A 15,599-nucleotide genomic window follows, 5' to 3' on the forward strand; every position below is an offset into this window, starting at 1 on the left:
GCTTTTCCATAGTTTCCACATTATAGACTAAAATAGTAATCAGAGCAAATGAAACTATTTTTATAGAATGAATTTCTTTTTTTATATAAATTCAATTAGCCAACATAAAGTACACATTAGTTTCAGATGCAGAGCTCAATAATTCATCAGTTGTGCATAACACCAAGTGCCTATCACACCACACGACCTCCTTAATGCCCATCACTCAGTTACCCCATCCCTCCACCCACCTCCCCTCCATCAACTCTCAGTTTGTTTCCTATAGTCAAGAATCTCTCATGGCTTTTCTCCCTCTCTGATGACTTCACATTATAAGAATCAATTTCAAGAGTAACTTGAGAATCACTAAGTTTTTTAAAATTTTTTTGTATTAAACTAGTAACAGTTTCTTAAGATTTTTGAGACTCAGAGCATCAATTTTGCCTCAGTTTGATTAAGTGTAAAGGTAATAACTAAAATAACTTCCTCAGGTAATATTTCTGAGCCATGTATTATAGAACTGCCTCCATTTACCATATCATCTAGGAGGCTCTCTCTTTGTATGATTATATTTGTGTGTGTGTGTGTGTGTGTGTGTGTATGAGAGAGAGAGAGAGAGAGAGAGAGAGAGAGAGAGAGAGAGTCGGTATGCATGTCTCTGGGTTGACATTGATATTAGGCCAAACCAGGATCCTAAAATGCTAGATACTGTAAAAGGGAAAAGAGGTTAACAATTGCCGGAACAGGGATGCCTGGATAGCTCAGAGGTTGAGCATCTGCATTTGGCTCAGGGTGTGATCCCAGGGTCTGGGATAGAGTCCGCATCAGGCTCTTGCGAGGAGCCTGCTTATCCCTCTGCCTATGTCTCTGCCTCTCTTTCTATGTGTCTCTCCTGAATAAGTGAATAAAATCTTTAAAAAAAATTGCCAGAACATACTAAGTGCTTGAAGCTTTATATACAACATAAAATATTATCCTTATAATAACTTTATGTTAGTTATATCATTTTCTTTTTTAGATGAGAAAATTGAAGTTCAGATATGTTAAGCAACTTGCCCAAGGTCACACTGTATGAAGACTTATTTCTCTACTAGGTATCCAGTTTCACCTCCTTTTGGTAATGGATATTCTATTTTGTTTGACTGATAATATTTCTACCTCTATTTTCAGCCCCAAAGTTTAGGATATAACCCAGGTTTGTTAATCAATTACATTCCTTTTGCCACAGTGGTTTGTTCAAACATGAGGACAAGATCTAATCCAGATCAATGAAATTTCATTATGACACTTACATTGACAATATTGAGTGTTTCATTCTCTTTCCTCTGGAGGTAGAAAACTGTTATGATGAAAATCAAAGCTGCTAGGAGCCCCTGACTGAAAAGGATGCTAAGAAAAAGAGAAGAAAGGACAATACATTGAGATGGTCTAATGTCATCATTTGATCTCCTGAGTTCCAGCATTGAGTAAAGCTAGATTTATAATCATGGACCATATAATAATAACAAATGGATTATTTTTTTGTTCTTAAGTTTTGTTGAGTTTTTATCTTTAAAATAAAGGTCATCCTGACTGACAAAATAGATACAGATAATTCTCTTTTTAAACTCTTCCTATTCTCTAAGTTTCACTAGAAGTGAAATCCCCACTGTAGAGCTTTCCCTGACCCTATTCCCCTTCCAGATGTACTCTACCCTTTCTAGTAAAAATGTAAATATACATATTTTATAGCACTTTTACATTCTATCTTATACTAGTCTTTCAATTACTTAGGTACTCCTTATGTAGTTATTTCTTCTCTTTATTTCTTCCTTTATTCTTAAAGTAAGTATTTCCATATGTACTAAACAATGAATTTCTAGTAAGGAAGATTTTTTTCCTCATTTCTTGCAGCCCCTATGTAAAAGGAACCTATTGCCTTTTAGTAGGTATTTGTTTAATGTTTGCTAAATTAACACTGCAATTTTTTTCTTTTCTTTCCTTTAATTAAAATCAGAAACTTTAAACTGTTTTTCTTCCTAAGATAAAGTTTGAAAAGCTTTTAAAAACTGGTTCCTTGAAGATCATTAACTTATTTGGGATAAAGTTGTTAAAATATTCACAATATTTGGCTATCTCTACATTTTATTATAGCAACCTTTTAAAATAATTTATCTAAGTAAAACATAATACCATGACCTGAGAACCATGTGCAGAAATTCAGTGAATTACATTTTTTACATGCATTAAAAAATTTGTGTATCTTGGACCAAAAAGTGAAAATCTTCAAATGTTTCATAAGCATCCATTCTGGAGAACCAAAGAGTTAAAAAGCCCTTTGAAATTAAAGTAGAAACTATTGGTCTATGAACTATTGAAAACTTTCAATCATCTCTAAGAGAAGAGTTTTCATAGTCAAAATTGCTTAATTACAATAATCCTAAAAATTGTCTGGGTAAATAAAATATGGAATCATTTGTAAGTTCAAAGGAATAGAAAAAGCAACGTTTCCCTCAGATATTTCAGAGAATCATCTTACTTGCATTCTTATCACAAATCAGGGATCTGCTTCACTGGGATCTAATGGTGTTTTATTGAAATATGTACTGAAAAATATACTATCACTGTATATTCAACATGATTCACTTCCTTGAATGTACTTTCCATTATAGAAGAAAAGTTGTTAGTCAGATTATAATAAACCAGTAGAGAAACCCACCATGCTATCCTGTGGTAAAATTTTAGTGTTAGAAGAACCCACAAAAACTTGCTAATTACCACTATGAACTAACTAATTACAAAATACACTCTGTGTTTTTTTTTTCTAAATACATGTAATTCACATAGTAGAATACCTTGTAGAGTTTGAATGTTGATTTCTTGTCCTTCCTGCCATCTACTTGGTGCCTGATGGTTTTATATAGATATGTGGTGGTTAGTCAGTTTTATCTTTATTTAAAAAAAGAGAATATGTTCCCAATGCAGCCTATTTCATTTTACATGGGTTTTATGCTTTTAAAAAATTTGCAAACAAAAGTATAACATCCAATGCTCATCTCATAGTGTGCCCTCCTTAATGCCCATCCCCCAGTTACCCTATCCCTTCACCCATCTCCCCTTCTACAACCCTTTGTTTGTTTCCCAGAGTTAGGAATCTCTCATGGTTTGTCTTCCTCTCTGATTTTTTGCCATTCAGTTTCCCCCCCTTCCTTTATGGTCCCTTTCACTATTTCTTATATTCCACATATGAGTGAAACCATATGATAATTGTCTTTCTCTGATTGACTTATTTCACTCAGCATAATACCTTCCAGTTTTATCCATGTCAGTGTAAATGGTAAGTATTCATCCTTTCTGATGGTTGAGTAATATTCCATTATATATAATATATCATGTATTATATATCATATATTATATATTATATATATATATATATCAAATATATATATTTGTTGAAGGACATCATGACTCCTTTCACAGTTTGGCTATTGTGGACATTACTGCTATGAACACTGGGGTGTGGGTGTCCTGTCATTTCAATATATCTGTATTTTTAGGGTAAATACAGTAGTACAATGCTGGGTCATGGGGTAGCTGTATTTTTAACTTCTTTTTTTTTTTATTCTAGTTTTATTTTTTTTTATTTTTATTTTTTTTAATTTATTTTGTATTGTTGTTCAATTTACTAACATACAGAATAACCCCCTATTTTTAACTTCTTGAGGAAGCTCAACATTGTTTTCCAGAGTGGTTGCACTAGCTTGCATTCCCACCAAGAGTGCAAGAGGGTTCCCCTTTCTCCACAACCTGACCAACATTTGTTGTTTTCTGTCCTGTTAATTCTAGCCATTCTTACTGGTATAAAGTGATATCTCATTGTGGTTTTTATATGGATTTCCGTGAGCAAGTGATGTGGAGCATTTTTTCATGTGCTTTTTGGCCATGTGTAGGTCTTCCTTGGAGAAATGTCTGTCTTCTGTCAGTTTCTTGACTGGATTGTTTCTTGAAAATTGAATTTGATAAATTCTCTATATATCTTTGATACTAGCCCTTTATCTGCTATGTCATTTGCAAATATCTTCTCTCATGCTGTAGGTTCCCCTTTTGTTTTGCTGTATCCTTTGCTGCGCAGAAGCTTTTTCTCTTGAAGAAGTCCCAATAATTCATTATTGCTTTTGTTTCCCTTGCCATAATAGACATAACTTGCAAGAAGTTGCTGTGGCCAAGTTCAAAAAGGGTTTTGCCTGTGTTATCCTCTAGGATTTTGACATATTCTTGTTTCACATTTAGATCTTTCAACCGTTTTGAGTTTACTTTTGTGTATGGTGTAAGAGAATGGTCCTAGAAACTTACAAACTACCATTTTAGCCATTCTGATAGGTACGAAGTGGTTTTGATATGCATTTCCCTGATGATAAATGATTATGAGCATGTTTTCATGTGTCTGTTGGTCATCTGTATGTCTTGTTTTGAAAATTTCTATGTCCTCTGTTAATTTTTTAAATTGTATTATTTGTTTTTTTGAGTGTTGAATTGTATCAGTTCTTTATATATTTTGGTTACTAAGCCTTTATCAGATATGTCATTCACAAATATCTTTTCCCATTACAAAGATTGCCTATTAGTTTTGTTGATTTGTTTCCTTCTCTGTACAGAAGGTTTTTTTATTTTGGTGTAGTCCCAAAAGATTATTTTTGCTTTAGTTTCCATTACCTCCAGAGATATATCTAAAAACAAATTGCTACAGCTAATGTCAAAGAACTTACTGCTCATGTTCTCTTCTAGGATTTTGGTGGTTTCAGGTCTCATACTTAGGTCTTCAATTCATTTTGGGTTTAGCTTGTGTAAGGTGAAAAGTAGTCTAGTTTCTTTCTTTTGCATGTTGCTGTCCAGTTTTCCTAAAACCATTTTTGAAGAAACTTTTTCCCATTACATATTCTTGCCCCTTTTGTCAAAGTTTAATTGACCATGTAATCATGGGTATGTTTCTGCACTATCTATCCTGTTCTATTGATGTATGTGTCTTCTTATGTGCCAGTACTATACTGTTTTGATTACTATGGCTTTGTAGTATAACTTGAAATCTGGAATTGTAATATTTCCAGTTTTTTTATGATTGTTTTAGTTATCTGGAGTCTTTTGTAGTTCCATACAAATTTTACAATTGTTTGTTCTAGTTTTGTGAAAAATGCTATTGTATTTTCATAGAGATTTCATTAAATCTGTAGATTGCTTTGGGTACTATGGACATTGTAACACTATTTTTTCTTCCAATTCATAGCATGGGATATCTTTCCATTTGTTTATCATCTTCAATTTCTTTCTTCAGTATTTTACAGTTTTCAGAGACCAGTTTTATCACCTCCTTGATTAAGTTTATTCCTAGGAATTTTATTATTTCAGTGCAATTTTAAATGGAATTGTGTTCTTAATTCTTTTTCTGCTGCTTCATTATTAATGTGTCAAAATGCAATGGATTTCTGTACATTGATTTTGTATCTTGCACCATTACTGAATTCATTTATTAGTTCTGATAGTTTTTTGGTGGAGTCTTTAGGTTTTTCTATATAAAGAATCATGTCATCTGCACATAGTGAAAGTTTTCTTTTTATTACTAATTTGGATGCTTTTTATTTCTTTTTGTTTTCTGATTGCCATGGCTAGGACTTCCTGTGCTATGGTGAATAAAAGTGGTGAGAGTGGACATCCTTTTCTGGTTCTGACATTGTGGGAAACACTCATTTGCTGTGGGTTTTTCATATAAGGCCTTTATTATGTTGAGGTATGTTCCCTCTAGACCTACTTTGTAGAGGGCTTTTATCATGAATGGATTTATACATTGTCAGATGCTTTTTATGCATCTTTTGAAATTATCACATGGTTTCTATCTTTTCCTTTATGGGTGCAATTTGTATTATTGATTTATTTGCAAATATTGAACCACCCTTGCATCTAGGGAATGAATCCCACTTGATCATTGCAAATGATTTTTTTCATGTATTTTTGGATTTGGTTTGCTCTAATTTTGCTGAGGATTTCTGCATCTATATTCATCAGAGATCTTGGCCTGAAGTCTTTTTCTGAGTATCTTTATCTGGTTTTGGTATCAGAGTAATATTGGCCTCATAGAATGAATTTGGTACTTTTCATTCCTTTTTTATTTTTTAGAATAGTTTGAGAAGAATAGGTATTAACTCTTCATTAAATGTTTGATAGAATTCACCTGTGAAGCCATTGGGTCCTGGACTTTGGATCATTGAGATTTTTTTTTGATTACTGACTCAATTTCCTTGCTGTCTGTTCAAAATTTCTATTTCTTCCTGATTTATTTGTGGAAGGTTATATGTTTCTAGGAATTTATCAGTCTCTTCTAAGTCGTTCAATTTGTTCACATATAATTTTTCATAATATTCTCTGGCAATTTTTTTTTTGTATTTCTGTGGTGTCTGTTATTTCTCCTATTTCATTTCTGATTTTGTTTGAGTCTCCCATCCCTCTCTTTTTTGTTGTAATGAGTCTGGCTAATGTTTTAACAGTTCATTCATCTTTTCAAAAAACTGGCTCTGGTTTCATTGATCTGTTGTGTTGTATTTTTAGTTTCAATATCATTATTTTCTGTTCTAATCTTTGTTATTTCCTTCCTTCTCCAAGTTTTGGATTTTTTTGTTGCTGTTGTTTTCTAGATCCTTAGGTGTGAGGTTATGTTGTTTATTCAAGGTTGTTGTTTTATTTTATTTTTGAAGTAGGCCTATATTGCTATAAGCTTCACTTTTAGAACTACATTTGATGCATCTCAAAGACTTTGGAACATTCTGTTTTCATTTTCATTTATTTCCATGATTTTTTTATCTCCTCTTTGATCTTGGCTGAAATAGTCATTGCGTAGTAGCATGTTATTTAGCCTCTATATATTTGTGCTCTTTCATATTTTTTCTTGTAGTTCATTTTTCATTAGCAAGTATATTTCCTGACCACAATGGTATGAAATTATAAATTAATAGCAGAATAGATACTGATAACTTCAGAAATATGTGGAAATTCAACAACACACTTAAGAGAAAATGTTGGGTCGAAGAAGAAATATAAAGAGAAGTAGAAAATATCTTGCAACAAATGAAAATAAAACATCCCACAGAAAAAACTTATGGGGCATAGCAAAAAAGGAACTAAAAAGAAAGTTTATAGTAGCAAACACGTATATTGAAAAAAGAAGAGATATCACAATTAAACAACCTACCTTTATAACTTAAGGTTTTATTTTTTTTATTTTTTATTTTTTTATTTTTTTTATTTATGATAGTCACAGAGAGAGAGAGAGACAGAGACATAGGCAGAGGGAGAAGCAGGCTCCATGCACCGGGAGCCTGACATGGGATTCGATCCCGGGTCTCCAGGATCACGCCCTGGGCCAGAGGCAGGCGCTAAACCGCTGCGCCACCCAGGGATCCCAACTTAAGGTTTTAGTAAAAGAAAAGTAAACTAAAACTACAGTAGGCATAAGGAAGGAAATAAGCTGGATTAAAGCAGAAATGAATGAAATAGAGAAGAGAAAAGCAGTATAAAACATTTATCTGATATGTCATTTGCAAATTTCTTCTCCCATTCCATTGGTTATCACTTAGTTTTATTGACTGTTCACATTGCTATACATAAGCTTTTTATCTTGATGAAGTATCAATAGTTCATTTTTGCTTTTGTTTCCCTTGCCTCCTGAGACTTGTCTAGGGAGCAGTTGCTGTGGTCACAAAGAAGTTGATGTCTATGTTGTCCTCTAGGATTTTGATGGATTCCTGTCTCACACTGAGGTCTTTCACTGATTTTGAATTTATTTCTGTGTATGATGTAAGAAAGTTGTTCAGTTTCATTATTTTGCATGTTGATGTCCAATTTTCTCAACACCATTTATTGAAGAGACTGTCTTTTTTTCCAGTGGATATTCTTTCCTGCTTTGTTGAAGATTAGTTGACCATACAGTTGAGGGTCCATTTCTGGGTTCTTTATTCTGTTCAATTGATCTATGTGTCTATTTTTGTGCCAGTACCATAGTGTCTTAGTGATTAAAGCTTTTTAATACAGCTTGTGATTCTTCACACTTCATTTTTTCTTTTTTAACTTTTTGTTTTTCTATTGAAGTTCGATTTGGCAACATATAGTATAACAGTGCTCATCGTGGCCATCACCCAGTTACTCCATTCCCCCATCTACCTCCCCTTCCACTACCCTTCATTCATTTTCCAGAGTTAGGAGTCTCTCATAGTTTTTCACTCTTCTTTTTCAACATTCCTTTTGATAATAAAAGTCTTTTCTGGTTCCATACAAATTATAGAATTATTTGTTCCAGGTCTGTGAAAAATGCTCTGTTATTTTGATAAGGATTGCATTTAATATGTGGATTGCTCTGGATAGTATAGACATTTTAACAATATTTGTTCTTCCAAATCATGAGCATGGAATGTTTTTCTTTTTCTATTTCTTTGTGTCCTCCTCAATTACTTTCATGTGTTCTACAGTTTTCAGAGTACAGATCTTTTACCTCTTTGGTTAGGTTTATTATTAGATATCTTATGGTATTTGATGCAATTGTGAATGGATTTGATTCCTTGATTTCTCTTTCTACTGCTTCATTATTGGTATATAAAATGCAATAGACTTATGTGTTTTGCTTTTATATCCTGTTACTTTGCTGAATTCATGTATCAGTTATAGCAAATTTTTTTTTGGTAGAATCTTTTGGGTTTTCTACATAGAGTATTATATTGTCTGCTAGTAGTGAAAATACTACTTCTTCCTTGCTGATTTGTATGCTTTTCATTTCCTTTTGTTGTCTGATTGCTTAGAGTTTTCTACATAGGGAATAATGTGGTCTGCAAGGAGTGAAAGTTTTAATTTTTCCTTGATGATTTAGATGCATTTTATTTCCTTTTGTCATCTTATGACTAGGTTAGGATTTCCCATAGTATGTTGAACAGTGGTGAGAGTGGACATCTCTGTCATATTCCTGACCTTAGGGGAAAATCTCTCAGTCTTTCCCCATTGAGGATGTTGTTAGCAGTGGGTCTTTCATATATAGTCTTTATGGTGTTGAGGTATGTTCCTTTTATCCCTTACTTACCTGGGTGGTTTTTTTTACATATGTATGTATGTATGTATGTATGTATGTATTATCAAGAAGGAATGCTGAAAAAAAAAGATGCCAAATTTGTAAAAGTTTTTTTTCATCTATTGAGAAGATCATATGATTCTTATCCTTTCTTTTATTAATGTGATATATCAAGTTGAGTGATTCACAGATATTGAATGACCCCTACAGCCCAGGAATAAGTCCCACTTTGTCATGGTGAATAATCCTTTTAATATACTTTTGGATTCCATTAGCTAATATCTTGTTGAGAAAATTTACATTCATATTCATCAGGATTTTGGTCTGTAATTCTTCTTTTTAGTGGGGTCTTTATCTGATTGTAGAATCAAGGTAATGATAGCTTCATAGAATTAGTTTGGAAGTTTTCCTTCCATTTCTATTTTGTGAAGCTGCTTCAGAAGAATAGTTATTAGTTATTCTTTAAGTGTTTGATAGAATTTGCCTAGGAAGCCATCCAGACCTGGACTCTTGTTTGTTGGGAGATTTTTGATTATTGATTCAATTTACTTGCTGGTTATGGGTCTGTTCAGGTTTTCTATTCCTTCTTATTTCAGTTTGGTAGTTTATGTCTCTAGGAATTCATACATTTCTTCTAGATTGCCAAATTTGTTGGCATATAATGGCTTGTAATATTTTTTTAATTTTTATGCATTTATTTTTTATTTTTTTAATGGTTTGTATTTCTGTGTTATTGGTTGTTATTCCTCCCCTCTTATTTGTGATTTTATTTATTTGGGTAATTTCTCTTTAATTTTTTATAAGTCTGGCTAGGGGTTTATAAATCTTACTAATTCTTGCAAGTAACCAACTCTTATTTTTGTTGATCTGTTCCACTGTGCATGTGTGTGTGTGGGGTTAATTTCTATATTATTTATTTCTACTCTAATTTTTATTATTTCCCCTTTCTTACTGTATTTAGGCTTTATTTTCTATATTTTTTCCAGCTCATCTAGGTGTAAGGTTAGTTTCTGTATTTGAGACTTTTCTTGTCTCTTGAGGAAGGCCTCTATTGATATATACTTCACTTAGCATTACCTTTGATGTATCCTAAAAGTTTTGGACTGTCATGTTTTCATTTTCTTTTGCCTCCATGTATTTTAAAAATTCTTCCTTCTTTTCCTGGATAACATTCATTGTTCAGTACGATGCTCTTTAACCTCCATATATTTGTGGTCTTTTCTTTTTTTTTTCTTGTATTTGACTTCACATTTCATAGCATTGTGGTCCAAAAATATGCATGTATGATCTCAATCTTTTGGTACTGGTTGAGGCCTGATTTGTGACCTGATATGTGGTCTGGAGAATGTTCCATGTGAACTCAGAAAGAATGTGGATTCTGCTGATTCAGGATGAACTAATCTGAATATATCTATTAAGTCCATCTCGTCCAGTGTGTCATTCAAAGCCCTCATTTCCTTGTTGATCTTCTGGTTAGATAATCTGTCCATTGCTTTGAGTGGGATGTCAAAGTCCCCTACTATTATTGTATTATTATGAATTAGTTTCCTTAAGTTTGTTTTTGATTTATACATTTGTCTTTTCCTGAATTAGGGGCATAAATATTTACAATTGTTAAAAATTCTTAATGGATATGCCCCTTCATTATGATATAGTACCCTTCCTCATCTCTTTGCAATCTTTGATTTCAAATCTAGTTTGGGGCACCTGGGTGCCTTAGTCAGTTAAGTTTCTGCCTTTGGCTCAGTTCATGATCTCAGGGTCCTGGAATTGAGCCTTTTGATGGGCTTCCTGTTCAGAGGAGATTCTGCTTCATCCTTTCCCTCTGCCCCTCCCTCCCATGCATTCTCTCTTTCTCTCTCTCTCTCTCTCTCTAAGTAAAATATATATTTAAATATTAAAAAAAACTAAAATTTAGTTTGTCTGCTGTAAGTATGGCTACTCCAGCTTTCACTTGACATCCAATAGCATGGTAGATGATTCTCCACCTCTTCACATTCAATCTGAAGGTGTCTTTGGATCTAAAGTGAGTCTCTCATAAGAAGCATATTGATGCGTCTTATTATTTTCTTTTTATCTATTCTGATACCCTGTGTTTTTTTATTGGAGTATTTAGTCCATTTACATTCAGAGTAATTATTAATAGACATGAATTTTGTGTCATTGTATTACCTGTAAAGTCATTGTTCCTGTAGATTGTCTCTGTTCCTTTCTAGTCTTTGATACTTTTGGTTTCTCTTCCCTGCTCAAAGGGTCCCCTTTAACGTATCTTGTAGAGCTGGTTTAGTGTTCACAAACTCTTCGTTTTGGCTTGTCTTGGAAACTCTTTATTTCTCCTATTATTCTGAAACAAACTTGCTTAATAAAGTATTCTTGGCTGCATATTTTTCCCATTTAGTATGTTGAATATTTCCTTCCACTCACACATGGCCTGCCAAGTTTCAGCACTGGTCTGCGGCTAACCTTATTTGTCTAACCTTGTAGGTTAAGGATCTTTTGTCCTTAGATGCTTTTATATTTCTCTCTTTTTCTTTGTATTTTACAAGTTTCACTATGATATGTCTAGGTGCTGATCTGTTTTTGTTGATTTTGAGGGGAGTTGTTTGTGCCTCTTGGACTTAAATTTCCTTCCCCAGATTAGGGCAGTTCTCAGCTATAATTTGTTCAAATAAACCTTGTGCCCCCTTTTCCTCCTGTTTTTCTACTTCTGAGACTCCTATGATATGGATATTATTTCATTTTGTTGAATCATTGAGTTCCCTAACTCTACCTTAGTGATAATAGTAGTTTTCTTTCCCTCACCTTTTCAGCTTCATTATTTTCTATAATTTTATCTTCATCATCACCTGTCCTCTTCTCTGCTTCTTCAGTCCTTGAATGATTATATCCAGTCAGTTTTGCATCTCAGTTATGGCATTTTTAAAAAATTTCAGTGTCACTAGTTTTTGGGCCTTCTATCTCTGCAGCAAGTGTTTCTCTGGTATTTTCTGTTTTTCTCATGTTCAAATAGTAGTCTTATGACAGTTGTTCTAGATTCTTGTTTAGATATATCGTCTGTATCTGTTTTGAGCAAGTCCCTGGCTATGATTTCTTCTTGATCTTCCTTTTGAGGAAAATTCCTCCATCTTGTCATTTGAGTAAGTTTCTGTTTTTTGTGTGTTATGAAAGCTTGCTATGTTTTCTGCACCTGAGTGTAATGCTGTATTTAAAAAGGAGCCATACACTATCCAAGACATGGCACTTTAGGAAGTGTTTCTGGTGTATGCTGTGTGTACTCTGATGTTGTGTTTGGCTGCTCATACCTTCTGATCAGTTCTCTGCAGAATTCAGTCCTTGATTACAGTGGAGAGTGTTTGGACATTTAAATAGGTGTGCTTTGGTTTGTTTGTTAAAATGAGACTGAGGGGGCGCCTCAGTGGTTCAGTCAGTTAAGTAGCTGGCTGTTGATTTCAGGTCAGGTCATGATCTTATGGTTCTGGGACCTAGTCCTGCATGAGTCTCCCCATTCAGTGAGGAGTCTGCTTCTCTCTCTCTCCCTCTGCCCCTCCCCCCAGTTGTGTACTCTCTCTCATACACAAATAGGTAAATCTTTAAAAAAAACTGATCCAAAAAAGGGTAAAGGAAGAAAAAAGTCAAACAAACAGTAATAAATAAATAAATAAATAAATAAATAAATAAATAAATAAATAAGCTAAACTGTAAACTTGATTCCGAAGAAAAAGAAAGGAAATGGGGTGCCTGGGTGACTCAGTGGGTTAAGTGTCCGACTCTTGGTTTCAGCTTAGTTGGTGATCTCAGAGTTGTGAGATTGAGTCCTGTATTAGGTTCCAGTCTTAATGTAGAGTCTACTTGTGATTCTCTTTCTCCCTTTCCCTCTGCCTCACCTCCCACTTGTGTTCTCTCCCTCTCTGTCTCCCTTGCTTGCTCTTTCCCAAAATTAAAAAAAAAAATCTTTCTAAAAAAGAAAAAAATAAAACAGGAAAAGAAAAAAAAAGAATACTGCTCCAAAAAAAAGAGAAAAAGAATTGAAAAAATAAAGTAAAAAAACAAACAAACAAACAAAAAACACTATAAGCTTTATTCCAAAGCAAAAAAGAAAAATAAAGAAGAAAAGAAGAAAGGAAAACCAGCCTACTTCTATTTCCACCAGAACTGAGGGTGATGCTTTGAAGTACTGTATGATCAGCAGACTGGTGCCAGTGGGGTGTTGCCGGTGCTGGTCTCCTGGGGAGAGACTCACCCTCTCTCCTCACTCAGAGTCAGACTTGACTTAGTAAAATATTCACTTGCCAGGCACAAGTTGGCAGGGCTTGGTTTAAGTGTCTCCAACCTCCATTAGAGCCCAACGTGTTGCTCCCTGATGCCCAACCCTGTTGGTGGTGAGGTGGAAATGGTGCCACCCACTCTCTCATCCAGACAGAAGATCTCACATGTCCTGATGTTCAGGAAGCCCTCACAGAAAAGTGAAGGCTGTTAGCATGCCTGGTGCCACAACTTTCCTGCATTTTATCTTCTGTATGTGGCTGGGATTCAAAACTCCAAATCTTAAAAGACCCAATACCACATGGATCTACTCCTTTTTCTGAAGTGGAGCCTTACCACAATGTGTCCAGTGCCCTTTGTCCCAGAGAAATAGTCCCACACCTGCACTGTATGCACAATCAGTGATGTAGCACCACAAAAAGCAGTGAACAGGCTATCCATCCTCTGTGCCTTGCCAATGAAAGGCCATTTGCTGATATCTACAGGGTCTTTTGTCCTTGGAGAAGCAACATATCCTCTTCCAAATGCACTCCAGGAAAAAGAACGTTCTTTCCCAATAGACCCAGGAGATCATTATACCACTTTATGTGTTCTCTAGCCAGCACCCACCTTTTCCCTAGATGCAGACTCCCACAGCTACTCTCTGGCAAAAATCACACATATTCAAAACCTAAGAGGTTGAGTTCCATACATTATTTGAAAAAAACCTGTGACACACAGATCCCCTCCCTTTCCAGTCCATGATCCAGAGAGGTTTACTCCTTATGGGGACTCAATGCCACACTCTCTCAACCAATTTCTTATTTTTTTACTCTCCAAGCATAAAGGGCTCCTTCCCTTCTGTGGCAAGGCAGTATTTCTTTCCCCTAGATCACTTCCTTGCACCTCACACCTGCCATGCCATTTCTTTCCAACCATGGAAATCCTTCTTCCAATCCTCAGATTGATTTCCTGGGTTTTCCAAGTGATCTGACCTCAATAAAACTGTATTAGAGGGACAAAGAAAGCCTAGGGTTCCTAATTCTCTATCATCTTTTTATTTAATAGTTATTTTCTAAGATTATTTATTTATTTATTAGAGAGGGGCGGGGCACAGAGGGAGAAGCAGGTTCCATACATGGAGCCTGACATGGGACTCAATCCCGGGTCTCCATAATCATGCCCTGGGAGGAAGGCAGCACTAAACCACTGGGCCACCAGGGCTGCCCAATTCTCTACCATCTTAAACTCTTTGTCTATAACACATTTAGTGCATCCCCTCAAACTTCTTACCTCCATCAACCGTCAGTTTATGTTTTGATGGTCAATGTTAGCACTTTGTACAAGTATTGCTGGTGTATATAAGTTTGAAACTGAGCATCTTCTAACATACAGAATGTAATACACTCAGAACCAAAAGGATCCGCGACTAGAAGCCCTCAGGTAGACTACCTTCTCCCTCCACTACAACTTCGTCACAACCACCATCTCCCAGTCCTCCCATTTTTCTCTTCTCTTTCTTTTTCTTTTTTTCTTATTTCCCCCTCTTTACATTTACTATTTTCTAATCTTTTTTCTCTTTTTTTCTTCACCTTTGGGATTCATGGCCTTCTTTTTTACATCTTTGTTTTAACCATTGTTGTTCAGTTTAGTGGGCATTTGTTTTATTTGTTCTGATCTTTGTTTCCATTTTCTGGTCTCTGACCTGGTCGGAATCATAGAGGATGAAATTGCCTAAGATCGTGGTTGATCATCTTGACTCAGCCTGCTCATATAGCCATTCTACACTGGGCAAAATAACTAGAAAGAAGAACTCACCACAAAAGAAAGAATCAGAAATATTGTTCTCTGGCATAGAGTTACAGAATTTGGATTACAATTCGATATCAGAAAGCCAATTCAGAAACACAATTATAAAGCTACTGGTGGCTAGAAAAAAAGCATAAAAGATTCAAGAGACTTCATCTCTGCAGAATTTAGATCTAATCAGGTCGAAATTAAAAATCAATTAAATGAAATGCAATCCAAACTGGAGGTCCTAAGGACAAGGGTTAATGAGGTAGAAGAAAGAGTGAACGACATAGAAGACAGGTTGATGACAACGAAAGAAGCTGAATAAAAAAGAGGAAAAACAATTAAAATATCCCAAAGAAAGTTTAAGGGAAAGAAATGATAGCCTCAGAGGGAATAATCTACATATAATTGGCATTCCAGAGAGCGCTGAGAGGGAACAGGGCCAGAAAGTATATTTGAACAAAACATAGCTAAAAACTTCCCTATTTGGGGGAGAGAAACAGAC

This window comes from Canis aureus, chromosome X (genome assembly GCF_053574225.1).
Source record: "Canis aureus isolate CA01 chromosome X, VMU_Caureus_v.1.0, whole genome shotgun sequence".
NCBI classification, from domain to species: Eukaryota; Metazoa; Chordata; class Mammalia; order Carnivora; family Canidae; genus Canis; species Canis aureus.